This window comes from Salmo salar, chromosome 08 (genome assembly GCF_965601325.2).
Source record: "Salmo salar chromosome 08, fSalSal1, whole genome shotgun sequence".
Lineage (NCBI taxonomy): Eukaryota > Metazoa > Chordata > Actinopteri > Salmoniformes > Salmonidae > Salmo > Salmo salar.
In genome coordinates this window covers 720,001-732,500 of record NC_138298.1, presented here as the reverse complement: position 1 = coordinate 732,500, position 12,500 = coordinate 720,001, and the positions used below count along the sequence as shown (strand labels likewise).

General features: G+C 37.5%; 6 non-coding genes across 6 annotated transcripts in view; all 6 read right to left on the bottom strand.

Annotated features, from left to right (window-relative positions):
* Positions 1–10,595: 10,595 nt before the first annotated feature.
* Positions 10,596–10,714, bottom strand: LOC145881658 (5S ribosomal RNA). The gene has a single exon (XR_014393230.1). It is a non-coding gene; the product is annotated as a 5S ribosomal RNA (ribosomal RNA).
* A 409-nt stretch (positions 10,715–11,123) lies between these two features.
* LOC145851956 (5S ribosomal RNA) lies at positions 11,124–11,242 on the bottom strand. Its single transcript, XR_014373809.1, has one exon. It is a non-coding gene; the product is annotated as a 5S ribosomal RNA (ribosomal RNA).
* Positions 11,243–11,381: 139 nt separating this feature from the next.
* LOC145851948 (5S ribosomal RNA) lies at positions 11,382–11,500 on the bottom strand. Its single transcript, XR_014373800.1, has one exon. It is a non-coding gene; the product is annotated as a 5S ribosomal RNA (ribosomal RNA).
* A 139-nt stretch (positions 11,501–11,639) lies between these two features.
* Positions 11,640–11,758, bottom strand: LOC145850681 (5S ribosomal RNA). Its single transcript, XR_014372529.1, has one exon. It is a non-coding gene; the product is annotated as a 5S ribosomal RNA (ribosomal RNA).
* A 409-nt stretch (positions 11,759–12,167) lies between these two features.
* Positions 12,168–12,286, bottom strand: LOC145851936 (5S ribosomal RNA). Its single transcript, XR_014373788.1, has one exon. It is a non-coding gene; the product is annotated as a 5S ribosomal RNA (ribosomal RNA).
* A 139-nt stretch (positions 12,287–12,425) lies between these two features.
* Positions 12,426–12,500, bottom strand: part of LOC145851925 (5S ribosomal RNA) — a 119-nt gene continuing 44 nt past the window's right edge. The window contains exon 1 of the ribosomal RNA XR_014373777.1: positions 12,426–12,500. This exon is cut by the window's right edge and continues 44 nt beyond it. This is a non-coding gene — a ribosomal RNA (5S ribosomal RNA).

Here is a 12,500-nt window from a genome sequence, read left to right as displayed (position 1 = left end):
TATTTACAAAACAACATCTTATTATTATATTGTATCTTGGGATTTAAGAAAATTGGCTGATTTAAAATATTGTCTAAAATGGTACACTCATAATAAATATTTGGTAAAAACTCCCCCCAAGCTTCAAACACTTCTCTATAAAACAATGGTATATTACTTAACATTTCTTTTTTCATGCACATCAATAAACCATTGTCCCCCATCCTCCCAACCTCCTGCAAATACTCCTTAAAAAATCTTTTCCATCCATAATCTAGTTCACCATATAAATATTTCCGTACCATTTTAACTCTAATTGCTTTTTTCCTTACATTTAAATCCACCAACTTCAAACCCCCCTCCTCATATCCTGCAATCAATGTTTTAAAAGAAATTTTCGCTCCTTTCCCATCCCATAAAAAATCAACTAAAATCGTATTCATTTCAGATAAAACCCATTCTGGTACATCTAAAACGTTCATGACATGAATAAAAATTGACATCAGCAAGGAATTTACAACAATTACTTTCCCTTTTAATTTCAAAGCCCTCCCCCTCCACATATTTACTACCTTCCTAACTTTATTTATAACCCCACTCCATGTCAGATCCCTAGCTTCTTGTTCCTTCACCCCTAAAAACACACCTAACACCTTAAAATAATCATTTACCACCTTAAAAGGAAAAGTCCCCTCATTATTCTTCCCAACATACATTATTACTGACTTTTCCATATTCACTTTAGCTCCTGAGGCTTTCTCATATACTTTAAAACACTCCATCACCCTTTTAACACTTCCCTCATCTCTGACTGTAATTGTGGTATCGTCTGCATATTGATGAATTAAACTAAAACCTCCTTGCGGAGTCTCTACACAATTTATAAAATGATCTTTTTTAAGGTATGCCGCTAAGGGTTCTACCGATAAAACAAACAATAAAGCTGATAAAGGGCACCCCTGTCTCACTGACCTCTCAAGAATAAAAGAATCTGTTAAAACCCCATTACATTTAACCCTACTTTTAGCCTTTCTATATAATAATTTTATCCATCTTATAATTCCATTTCCAAACCCATACTTTTCCAGTACCCTAAACATAAAATCATGTTCCACCCTGTCAAAAGCTTTATTAAAATCTATACTTAAAACAATTCCCCCTATCTTATCGCTATTCATTTTATTTATCACATCTCTAAGTGTAGTTATGGTATCTGCTATATCTCTTCCAGGCACACTATAATTTTGTGTAGGTGCTATAATATCATTTAAAACCATCTTCATCCTATTTGCCAGTATCTTAGCTAAAATCTTATAATCTGAGTTTAATAAACTAATTGGCCTATAATTTTCTAATTTCAATTTACTCCCCTTATTTTTATATAAAATCGATATCAGCCCTGTCACCATGGAATCTGAAACAGTATTATTGTCTTCCATATATTGATATACTTCTAATAAAATAGGTGCTAAAATACTTTCATACATTTTATAAAACTCTGCAATTAGTCCATCTACTCCAGGACTTTTATTTATTTGTAAACCCTTAATTGCATCTTTCACTTCATCCATTGTTATCTTCCTATCACACATTTGCTTATCCTCAACACCAATTTGCACATCCACACTACTTAAAATCTCTTTTACACACCCCTCATCCACCTCCCCTTTCTTAAATAAATCCTTATAAAAATTCTGTACCGTTTCTAATATCTCCACATAATCATTTACCACTTCACCCTTTACATTTTCAATCTCACTAATATATGATTTCATCTGTTTAGTTTTCTCTAAACCAAGAAAAAACGACGTACATTTCTCCCCTTCTAAAACATATTTTGCCCTACTTCTTATAATTGCACCCTTACACTTATCTATTTCACATTTGCTCAATTTTTCTTTTAAATCTAAAAACTTTTCAATAGTATAATCAGGATCACTATCACATTTCTTCATTCAATTTTGTTCTTAAATAATTTTCTGCTCTTGTCATCCTACTCCTCTGCTTCCTTGCATATCTAATACTAAAAACTTTTATTTTTTCTTTAACATTTTCCCACCACTTGCACTTATCATTCCCTTTTTGCTTATCCTCCATTTCATGTTCTATCAAAGATTTAAGTTGTTTCCCGTATTCCTCATCACCTAGATACCCTGCATTCATACACCATATTCCCCCCCCTTTCCTTTCCTTATCTAACCCCACCGAAAATGTTAACCCAGCATGATCACTAAAAGTTGTAAAAATATATTTAATATCCTTCATAAAATTCCTTAACCCTTCATTTACTAAAACCAAATCTATCCTTGTCTGTTTCAATTCCCCTAAAACCACCTGCCTTCTAGAAAATTCTCTCTTATTCGGATTCTCCTCCCTCCATATATCAATTAAATTGTTTTCAACCATCATCTTCCTTAAAACCCCCCTAGATACGTCACTTCTAAAAATAGCTCCCCTTGTCATATCTAGTCTATCCATTTTTACATTAAAATCCCCAACTAAAATACAGTTTCCCTTGCACCATTTCGCTAATTCTAAAAATAAATTCCTTCTCTCTATTTCATTATTCCGCGCATAAATATTTATAATCCTAAAAACCCTACTCATATACTCAAAATCTAAAATTAAAATCCTCCCATTATTATCATTATATATCTTCTTCACATTTTGTACTACATCCTTCCTTATTAAAATTGCAACCCCACATGAATTCCCCCTACCATTGTTTACATAAATAAAATCCCTCCATATTTTCTGTACTTCTAAAACACACATATTATCCCAGTGAGTCTCTTGAATACATAAAATATCAGAAATCTTTATGTGTACTATTCTATTAAATTTTCCTATTGTTCTCAACCCATTCGCATTTATCGACATTATTGTGACCATACTAATAAATAATAAAATAATAAAATATAATTTCATTATCCTCTACCTTTTATCCAGTTTCTTTCCTCTTCCACCCTTTCTCTCCCCCCCCTCCGCTGCTTTCCTCTTCCTGTATCCTCCTCTCATTCTTTCAAACTTTTCCCCATCATCCGAGTCCGATATCTCCTCCAAGTCCATTTCATCCAGCCAACTTTTCTTCTTTACACCCTCGTCCGTCGTGCTCCCCGTGTTCATCGCCGATTCTGGAATGTTCGTTGTGCTCCCCGTGTTCTCCGCCGTTTCCGGAATGTTCATCTCCGTCTCATGTGTAGTCGTCGTTGTGCTCCCCGTGTTCATCGCCGATTCTGAAATGTTCGTTGTGCTCCCCGTGTTCATCTCCGTCTCATGTGTAGTCGTCGTTGTGTTCCCCGTGTTCATACCCGTCTCCGTTATTGTCAATAAACTTAAAACCCTCTCCATTTCTTCACCCCCCGAGGTACTTGTTTGTGCTGTGCTTTCCCCCAAAACCCGTGAGTCCCCCGAGCTTCCCCCCAGTCCACTTCCCCTCTCCTCCTGAAAACTCCATCTTCTTATTTCCGAATCCATACTGCTCCCAATTTCATTAATCTTCTGGTCTTCCTTCTTCTCCCTTCTTCCTTCCTCCGTCTCTCCACCTTCCACCCCATCCTCTCCTCCATCTTCTTCTCCTTCATGCGACGATACAACTGCTTCCTCGAATAGTACTTGACTCCCCTCTCCAGTCATAACTTCTCCACAGTTGCACTCCGCCAATCTCTTTCTGCATCTACCACAAACATTCCTTTCCTTCTCTCCGACACACTCTCTCGCATAATGGCCTTGATTGCCGCACTTGAAACACTTGAATTCAGGGCAATCTTTAACTATGTGCCCCGGTTGTATGCACAATCGACAAACTCTGACCTGCTTGTCATGGATCACCCTGAAGTATTCAGCTCCCTCCAGCGTCTCAATTTTTGTGGAATATGGCAATGATGTGACTTTTTCCGTAAATTTAACTTTACAGAACCTTGTTCCGTCAACCACCTCCGTTCCAGGCCAAACTCTCCTCCTTATCTCCGATACGGCCGTTACTCCCCAGCTTCTCAACTTGTCCAGTATAACTTTATCTTCTATATATACCGGTAGATTCATAAAAGACACCACCAATTCATTAATATTCACATCTCTCGCCAGTATCTTGTTGTCCTTTATCCGTATACCGTCCATTAGCCGTTCTTTACCTTTTCCATTTCTCATCGTAATTTCATATTTCTTATCTCCTTTCATTCGGCATCCCACCACCTCTCCACACGTCTCCTTAATTGCTCGTAGTAATTCCATCGTCGTCACCTTTTCTTCTCCCACCAACTCAATTGCCACCGTGTATTCTTTTCCATATTTCATTCCTCCTTTTTCGTTTTCCTTCCGTTGCGCATTTTCGTTGTCTTTGTCCGTTCCGTTTGTCGTTGCCATGTTGTCCGTCATTGTGAATCAAAAATGAAAGCGAAAAAACCTCCCCCAGGCAGCAAAACTGCAGGGGGGGAAAACTAAACAAAACTAAAAACTATCCAAATGAAAAAACAATAAATTATATTGCAAAAATCAAAAAAAGAAACGAAAATAGCTCTCGAGCAAACACTCTCAAGCAAACACTCACAGCTCAATTACTCGCACCTGTCGTCACTTCTCCAATCAAGGATTAGCGCCCCCAGGCTGGTATGGCCGTAAGCGAGAAACAATCTCTTGCTACAACATATATAGTCAAAGTGAGTCTGATAAAACAGATATTTAGTCAATTCATCATTAAATGCTTAATACAAGGCAGTGTTGCTGATGAAATAGTGCAAGAGCACACCCTCGTGGACAAAATGCTTACAGCACCTGGTATTCCCAGGCGGTCTCCCATCCAAGTACTAACCAGGCCCGACCCTGCTTAGCTTCCGAGATCAGACGAGATCGGGCGTACCTTTTTTTTATTTATTTTTTTATCTTTTATTATGAAAAAACACATAATATTTACAATATTCAAACAATAATAATAAAAAAGAATGAACAATTCATCCTTTTACAAAATCAAAAAAGAAAAGAAAATAAAACCAATTAATAATTAAAAGCAAGTTTTCCATTTTGATCAATTTCGATAAAAGTGCTCCCCCACACAAACAGTTTTTCAAAATTACATCCTCCATATTTATATATTAGTTCAATATCTTTCTCTAAAATACTTTTAAATAAAACCTCCACACTCACAATTTTCCCTTCATAATGTCCTAAATTCCTTCTTTGTCTTACAGCGTATCTAGCATGGCTAAGAACAAAATTCATCAAATTAATATTAAAAACTTTGCTTTTCCCATTTATACCAAATAGAAACAACCTCCTCCACTCAATCCCATTTACAATATCTTCTCCCCAATGTTGTTCTAAAAGCCCCTTTATAAACTCATGAAACCCTTGTAATCTACTACATTCAATAAAAAAGTGCATAAAATTTTCCACCTCCGTACCACAAATATCACATTCTCTTTTAATGTCTCTATTTATTTGATGTAAAACCACGTTCGTAAAAATCCTATTATGTTTCAATTTAAAATCATTATCTTCACATTCTATAGAATTATATTTGACATTGACATTCTTCCATATTGATTTTACATCTATATTTACAAATACCCTAGACCACACTTTTTCTGAAGCAGGAGCTTTTATCTCTCTTAAAATACATTTTTCATAAATCTTTTTAACTTTCAAACCTGATAAAACATGTTTCTCCCCATTACTTTCATAATATAAAACCGGTAAACCCTTAGCTCTCTCAACCACCTCTGTATTTATTAAAAGCACCCATTCTTCAGGAATACACCCTAAAATTCTCTTATACATATTATCTACTGTAGTTTTGCTTATTTCATCTTCCACTTCACAAACATTATCATAAATCGCTTGTACAGTAAGGAACCCTGGAATGACCTCGTATAAAATATCCCCAATCTGTCTCATCCCAGCCCTCATAAAATATTTACAAAACAACATCTTATTATTATATTGTATCTTGGGATTTAAGAAAATTGGCTGATTTAAAATATTGTCTAAAATGGTACACTCATAATAAATATTTGGTAAAAACTCCCCCCAAGCTTCAAACACTTCTCTATAAAACAATGGTATATTACTTAACATTTCTTTTTTCATGCACATCAATAAACCATTGTCCCCCATCCTCCCAACCTCCTGCAAATACTCCTTAAAAAATCTTTTCCATCCATAATCTAGTTCACCATATAAATATTTCCGTACCATTTTAACTCTAATTGCTTTTTTCCTTACATTTAAATCCACCAACTTCAAACCCCCCTCCTCATAACCTGCAATCAATGTTTTAAAAGAAATTTTCGCTCCTTTCCCATCCCATAAAAAATCAACTAAAATCATATTCATTTCAGATAAAACCCATTCTGGTACATCTAAAACGTTCATGACATGAATAAAAATTGACATCAGCAAGGAATTTACAACAATTACTTTCCCTTTTAATTTCAAAGCCCTCCCCCTCCACATATTTACTACCTTCCTAACTTTGTTTATAACCCCACTCCATGTCAGATCCCTAGCTTCTTGTTCCTTCACCCCTAAAAACACACCTAACACCTTAAAATAATCATTTACCACCTTAAAAGGAAAAGTCCCCTCATTATTCTTCCCAACATACATTATTACTGACTTCTCCATATTCACTTTAGCTCCTGAGGCTTTCTCATATACTTTAAAACACTCCATCACCCTTTTAACACTTCCCTCATCTCTGACTGTAATTGTGGTATCGTCTGCATATTGATGAATTAAACTAAAACCTCCTTGCGGAGTCTCTACACAATTTATAAAATGATCTTTTTTAAGGTATGCCGCTAAGGGTTCTACCGATAAAACAAACAATAAAGCTGATAAAGGGCACCCCTGTCTCACTGATCTCTCAAGAATAAAAGAATCTGTTAAAATCCCATTACATTTAACCCTACTTTTAGCCTTTCTATATAATAATTTTATCCATCTTATAATTCCATTTCCAAACCCATACTTTTCCAGTACCCTAAACATAAAATCATGTTCCACCCTGTCAAAAGCTTTATTAAAATCTATACTTAAAACAATTCCCCCTATCTTATCGCTATTCATTTTATTTATCACATCTCTAAGTGTAGTTATGGTATCTGCTATATCTCTTCCAGGCACAGTATAATTTTGTGTAGGTGCTATAATATCATTTAAAACCATCTTCATCCTATTTGCCAGTATCTTAGCTAAAATCTTATAATCTGAGTTTAATAAACTAATTGGCCTATAATTTTCTAATTTCAATTTACTCCCCTTATTTTTATATAAAATCGATATCAGCCCTGTCACCATGGAATCTGAAACAGTATTATTGTCTTCCATATATTGATATACTTCTAATAAAATAGGTGCTAAAATACTTTCATACATTTTATAAAACTCTGCAATTAGTCCATCTACTCCAGGACTTTTATTTATTTGTAAACCCTTAATTGCATCTTTCACTTCATCCATTGTTATCTTCCTATCACACATTTGCTTATCCTCAACACCAATTTGCACATCCACACTACTTAAAATCTCTTTTACACACCCCTCATCCACCTCCCCTTTCTTAAATAAATCCTTATAAAAATTCTGTACCGTTTCTAATATCTCCACATAATCAATTACCACTTCACCCTTTACATTTTCAATCTCACTAATATATGATTTCATCTGTTTAGTTTTCTCTAAACCAAGAAAAAACGACGTACATTTCTCCCCTTCTAAAACATATTTTGCCCTACTTCTTATAATTGCACCCTTACACTTATCTATTTCACATTTGCTCAATTTTTCTTTTAAATCTAAAAACTTTTCAATAGTATAATCAGGATCACTATCACATTTCTTCATTTCTTCATTCAATTTTGTTCTTAAATAATTTTCTGCTCTTGTCATCCTACTCCTCTTCTTCCTTGCATATCTAATACTAAAAACTTTTATTTTTTCTTTAACATTTTCCCACCACTTGCACTTATCATTCCCTTTTTGCCTATCCTCCATTTCATCTTCTATCAAAGATTTAAGTTGTTTCCCGTATTCCTCATCACCTAGATACCCTGCATTCATACACCATATTCCCCCCCCTTTCCTTTCCTTATCTAACCCCACCGAAAATGTTAACCCAGCATGATCACTAAAAGTTGTAAAAATATATTTAATATCCTTCATAAAATTCCTTAACCCTTCATTTACTAAAACCAAATCTATCCGTGTCTGTTTCAATTCCCCTAAAACCACCTGCCTTCTAGAAAATTCTCTCTTATTCGGATTCTCCTCCCTCCATATATCAATTAAATTGTTTTCAACCATCATCTTCCTTAAAACCCCCCTAGATACGTCACTTCTAAAAATAGCTCCCCTTGTCATATCTAGTCTATCCATTTTTACATTAAAATCCCCAACTAAAATACAGTTTCCCTTGCACCATTTCGCTAATTCTAAAAATAAATTCCTTCTCTCTGTTTCATTATTCGGCGCATAAATATTTATAATCCTAAAAACCCTACTCATATATTCAAAATCTAAAATTAAAATCCTCCCATTATTATCATTATATATCTTCTTCACATTTTCTACTACATCCTTCCTTATTAAAATTGCAACCCCACATGAATTCCCCCTACCATTGTTTACATAAATAAAATCCCTCCATATTTTCTGAATTTCTAAAACACACATATTATCCCAGTGCGTCTCTTGAATACATAAAATATCAGAATTCTTTATGTGTACTATTCTATTAAATTTTCCTATTGTTCTCAACCCATTCGCATTTATCGACATTATTGTTACCATACTAATAAATAATAAAATTATAAAATATAATTTCATTATCCTCTACCTTTTATCCAGTTTCTTTCCTCTTCCACCCTTTCTCTCCCCCCCCTCCGCTGCTTTCCTCTTCCTGTATCCTCCTCTCATTCTTTCAAACTTTTCCCCATCATCCGAGTCCGATATCTCCTCCAAGTCCATTTCATCCAGCCAACTTTTCTTCTTTACACCCTCGTCCGTTGTGCTCCCCGTGTTCATCACCGATTCTGGAATGTTCATCTCCGTCTCATGTGTAGTCGTCGTTGTGCTCCCCGTGTTCATCGCCGTTTCTGGAATGTTCGTTGTGCTCCCCGTGTTCATCTCCGTCTCATATATTGTCGTCGTTGTGCTCCCCGTGTTCATACCCGTCTCTGTTATTGTCATTAAACTTAAAACCCTCTCCATTTCTTCACCCCCCGAGTTACTTGTTTGTGCTGTGCTTTCCCCTAAAACCTGTGAGTCCCCCGAGCTTCCCCCCAGTCCACTCCCCCCCTCCTCCTGAAAACTCCATCTTCTTATTTCTGAATCCATGCTGCTCCCAATTTCGTTAATCTTCTGGTCTTCCTTCTTCTCCCTTCTTCCTTCCTCCGTCTCTCCACCTTCCACCACATCATCTCCTCCATCTTCTTCTCCTTCTTCCGACAATACAACTGCTTCCTCGAATAGTACTTGACTCCCCTCTTCAGTCATAACTTCTCCACAGTTGCATTCCGCCAATCTCTTTCTGCATCTACCACAAACATTCCTTTCCTTCTCTCCGACACACTCTCTCGCATAATGGCCTTGATTGCCGCACTTGAAACACTTCAATTCAGGGCAATCTTTAACTATGTGCCCAGGTTGTATGCACAATCGACAAACTCTGACCTGCTTGTCATGGATCACCCTGAAGTATTCAGCTCCTTCCAGCGTCTCAATTTTTGTGGAATATGGCAATGATGTGACTTTTTCCGTAAATTTAACTTTACAGAACCTTGTTCCGTCAACCACCTCCGTTCCAGGCCAAACTCTCCTCCTTATCTCCGATACGGCCGTTACTCCCCAGCTTCTCAACTTGTCCAGTATCACTTTATCTTCTATATATACCGGTAGATTCATAAAAGACACCACCAATTCATTAATATTCACATCTCTCGCCAGTATCTTGTTGTCCTTTATCCATATACCGTCCATTATCCGTTCTTTACCTTTTCCGTTTCTCATCGTAATTTCATATTTCTTATCTCCTTTCATTCGGCATCCCACCACCTCTCCACACGTCTCCTTAATTGCTCGTAGTAATTCCATCGTCGTCACCTTTTCTTCTCCCACCAACTCAATTGCCACCGTGTATTCTTTTCCATATTTCATTCCTCCTTTTTCGTTTTCCTTCCATTGCGCATTTTCGTTGTCTTTGTCCGTTCCGTTTGTCGTTGCCATGTTGTCCGTCATTGTGAATCAAAAATGAAAGCGAAAAAACCTCCCCCAGGCAGCAAAACTGCAGGGGGGGAAAACTAAACAAAACTAAAAACTATCCAAATGAAAAAACAATAAATTATATTGCAAAATCCAAAAAAGAAACGAAAATAGCTCTCGAGCAAACACTCTCAAGCAAACACTCACAGCTCAATTACTCGCACCTGTCGTCACTTCTCCAATCAAGGATTAGCGCCCCCAGGCTGGTATGGCCGTAAGCGAGAAACAATCTCTTGCTACAACATATATAGTCAAAGTGAGTCTGATAAAACAGACATTTAGTCAATTCATCATTAAATGCTTAATACAAGGCAGTGTTGCTGATGAAATAGTGCAAGAGCACACCCTCGTGGACAAAATGCTTACAGCACCTGGTATTCCCAGGCGGTCTCCCATCCAAGTACTAACCAGGCCCGACCCTGCTTAGCTTCCGAGATCAGACGAGATCGGGCGTACACAGGCTGGTATGGCCGTAAGCGAGAAACAATCTCTTGCTACAACATATATAGTCAAAGTGAGTGTGATAAACAGACATTGCATTTTCACCAATTAGATAAGCAGCTTGAACTTTGTGTCACTGAAAAAGTAGAAGAAATTACAAACACTGTTCCCATCACTTTTTAGCACAGGTAGTTGGATAAAATACAAACTTTATTTCCTTTCATCATTTGAACAGGGCAAAGGAGCACAAAGCACACACAAGCTGCATTCAGCAACAATATTCTTGTTTGTCTTATAAATACAAGGCAGATGCTAATTGAAAACACAAGGAAATTTGATCCTATTAAAAAGGCAGGAAGCTGCATTTAGTCAATTCATCATTAAATGCTTACTACAAGGCAGTGTTGCTGATGAAATAGTGCAGGGGCACACCCTCGTGGACAAAATGCTTACAGCACCTGGTATTCCCAGGCGGTCTCCCATCCAAGTACTAACCAGGCCCGACCCTGCTTAGCTTCCGAGATCAGACGAGATCGGGCGTACCCAGGCTGGTATGGCCGTAAGCGAGAAACAATCTCTTGCTACAACATATATAGTCAAAGTGAGTCTGATAAAACAGACATTTAGTCAATTCATCATTAAATGCTTAATACAAGGCAGTGTTGCTGATGAAATAGTGCAAGAGCACACCCTCGTGGACAAAATGCTTACAGCACCTGGTATTCCCAGGCGGTCTCCCATCCAAGTACTAACCAGGCCCGACCCTGCTTAGCTTCCGAGATCAGACGAGATCGGGCGTACCCAGGCTGGTATGGCCGTAAGCGAGAAACAATCTCTTCCTACAACATATATAGTCAAAGTGAGTCTGATAAAACAGACATTTTGTCAATTCATCATTAAATGCTTAATACAAGGCAGTGTTGCTGATGAAATAGTGCAAGAGCACACCCTCGTGGACAAAATGCTTACAGCACCTGGTATTCCCAGGCGGTCTCCCATCCAAGTACTAAGCAGGCCCGACCCGGCTTAGCTTCCGAGATCAGACGAGATCGGGCGTACCCAGGCTGGTATGGCCGTAAGCGAGAAACAATCTCTTGCTACAACATATATAGTCAAAGTGAGTGTGATAAACAGACATTGCATTTTCACCAATTAGATAAGCAGCTTGAACTTTGTGTCACTGAAAATGTAGAAGAAATTACAAACACTGTTCCCATCACTTTTTAGCACAGGTAGTTGGATAAAATACAAACTTTATTTCCTTTCATCATTTGAACAGGGCAAAGGAGCACAAAGCACACACAAGCTGCATTCAGCAACAATATTCTTGTTTGTCTTATAAATACAAGGCAGATGCTAATTGAAAACACAAGGAAATTTGATCCTATTAAAAAGGCAGGAAGCTGCATTTAGTCAATTCATCATTAAATGCTTACTACAAGGCAGTGTTGCTGATGAAATAGTGCAGGGGCACACCCTCGTGGACAAAATGCTTACAGCACCTGGTATTCCCAGGCGGTCTCCCATCCAAGTACTAACCAGGCCCGACCCTGCTTAGCTTCCGAGATCAGACGAGATCGGGCGTACCCAGGCTGGTATGGCCGTAAGCAAGAAACAATCTCTTGCTACAACATATATAGTCAAAGTGAGTCTGATAAAACAGACATTTAGTCAATTCATCATTACATGCTTAATACAAGGCAGTGTTGCTGATGAAATAGTGCAAGAGCACACCCTCGTGGACAAAATGCTTACAGCACCTGGTATTCCCAGGCGGTCTCCCATCCAAGTACTAACCAGGCCCGACCCTGCTTAGCTTCCGA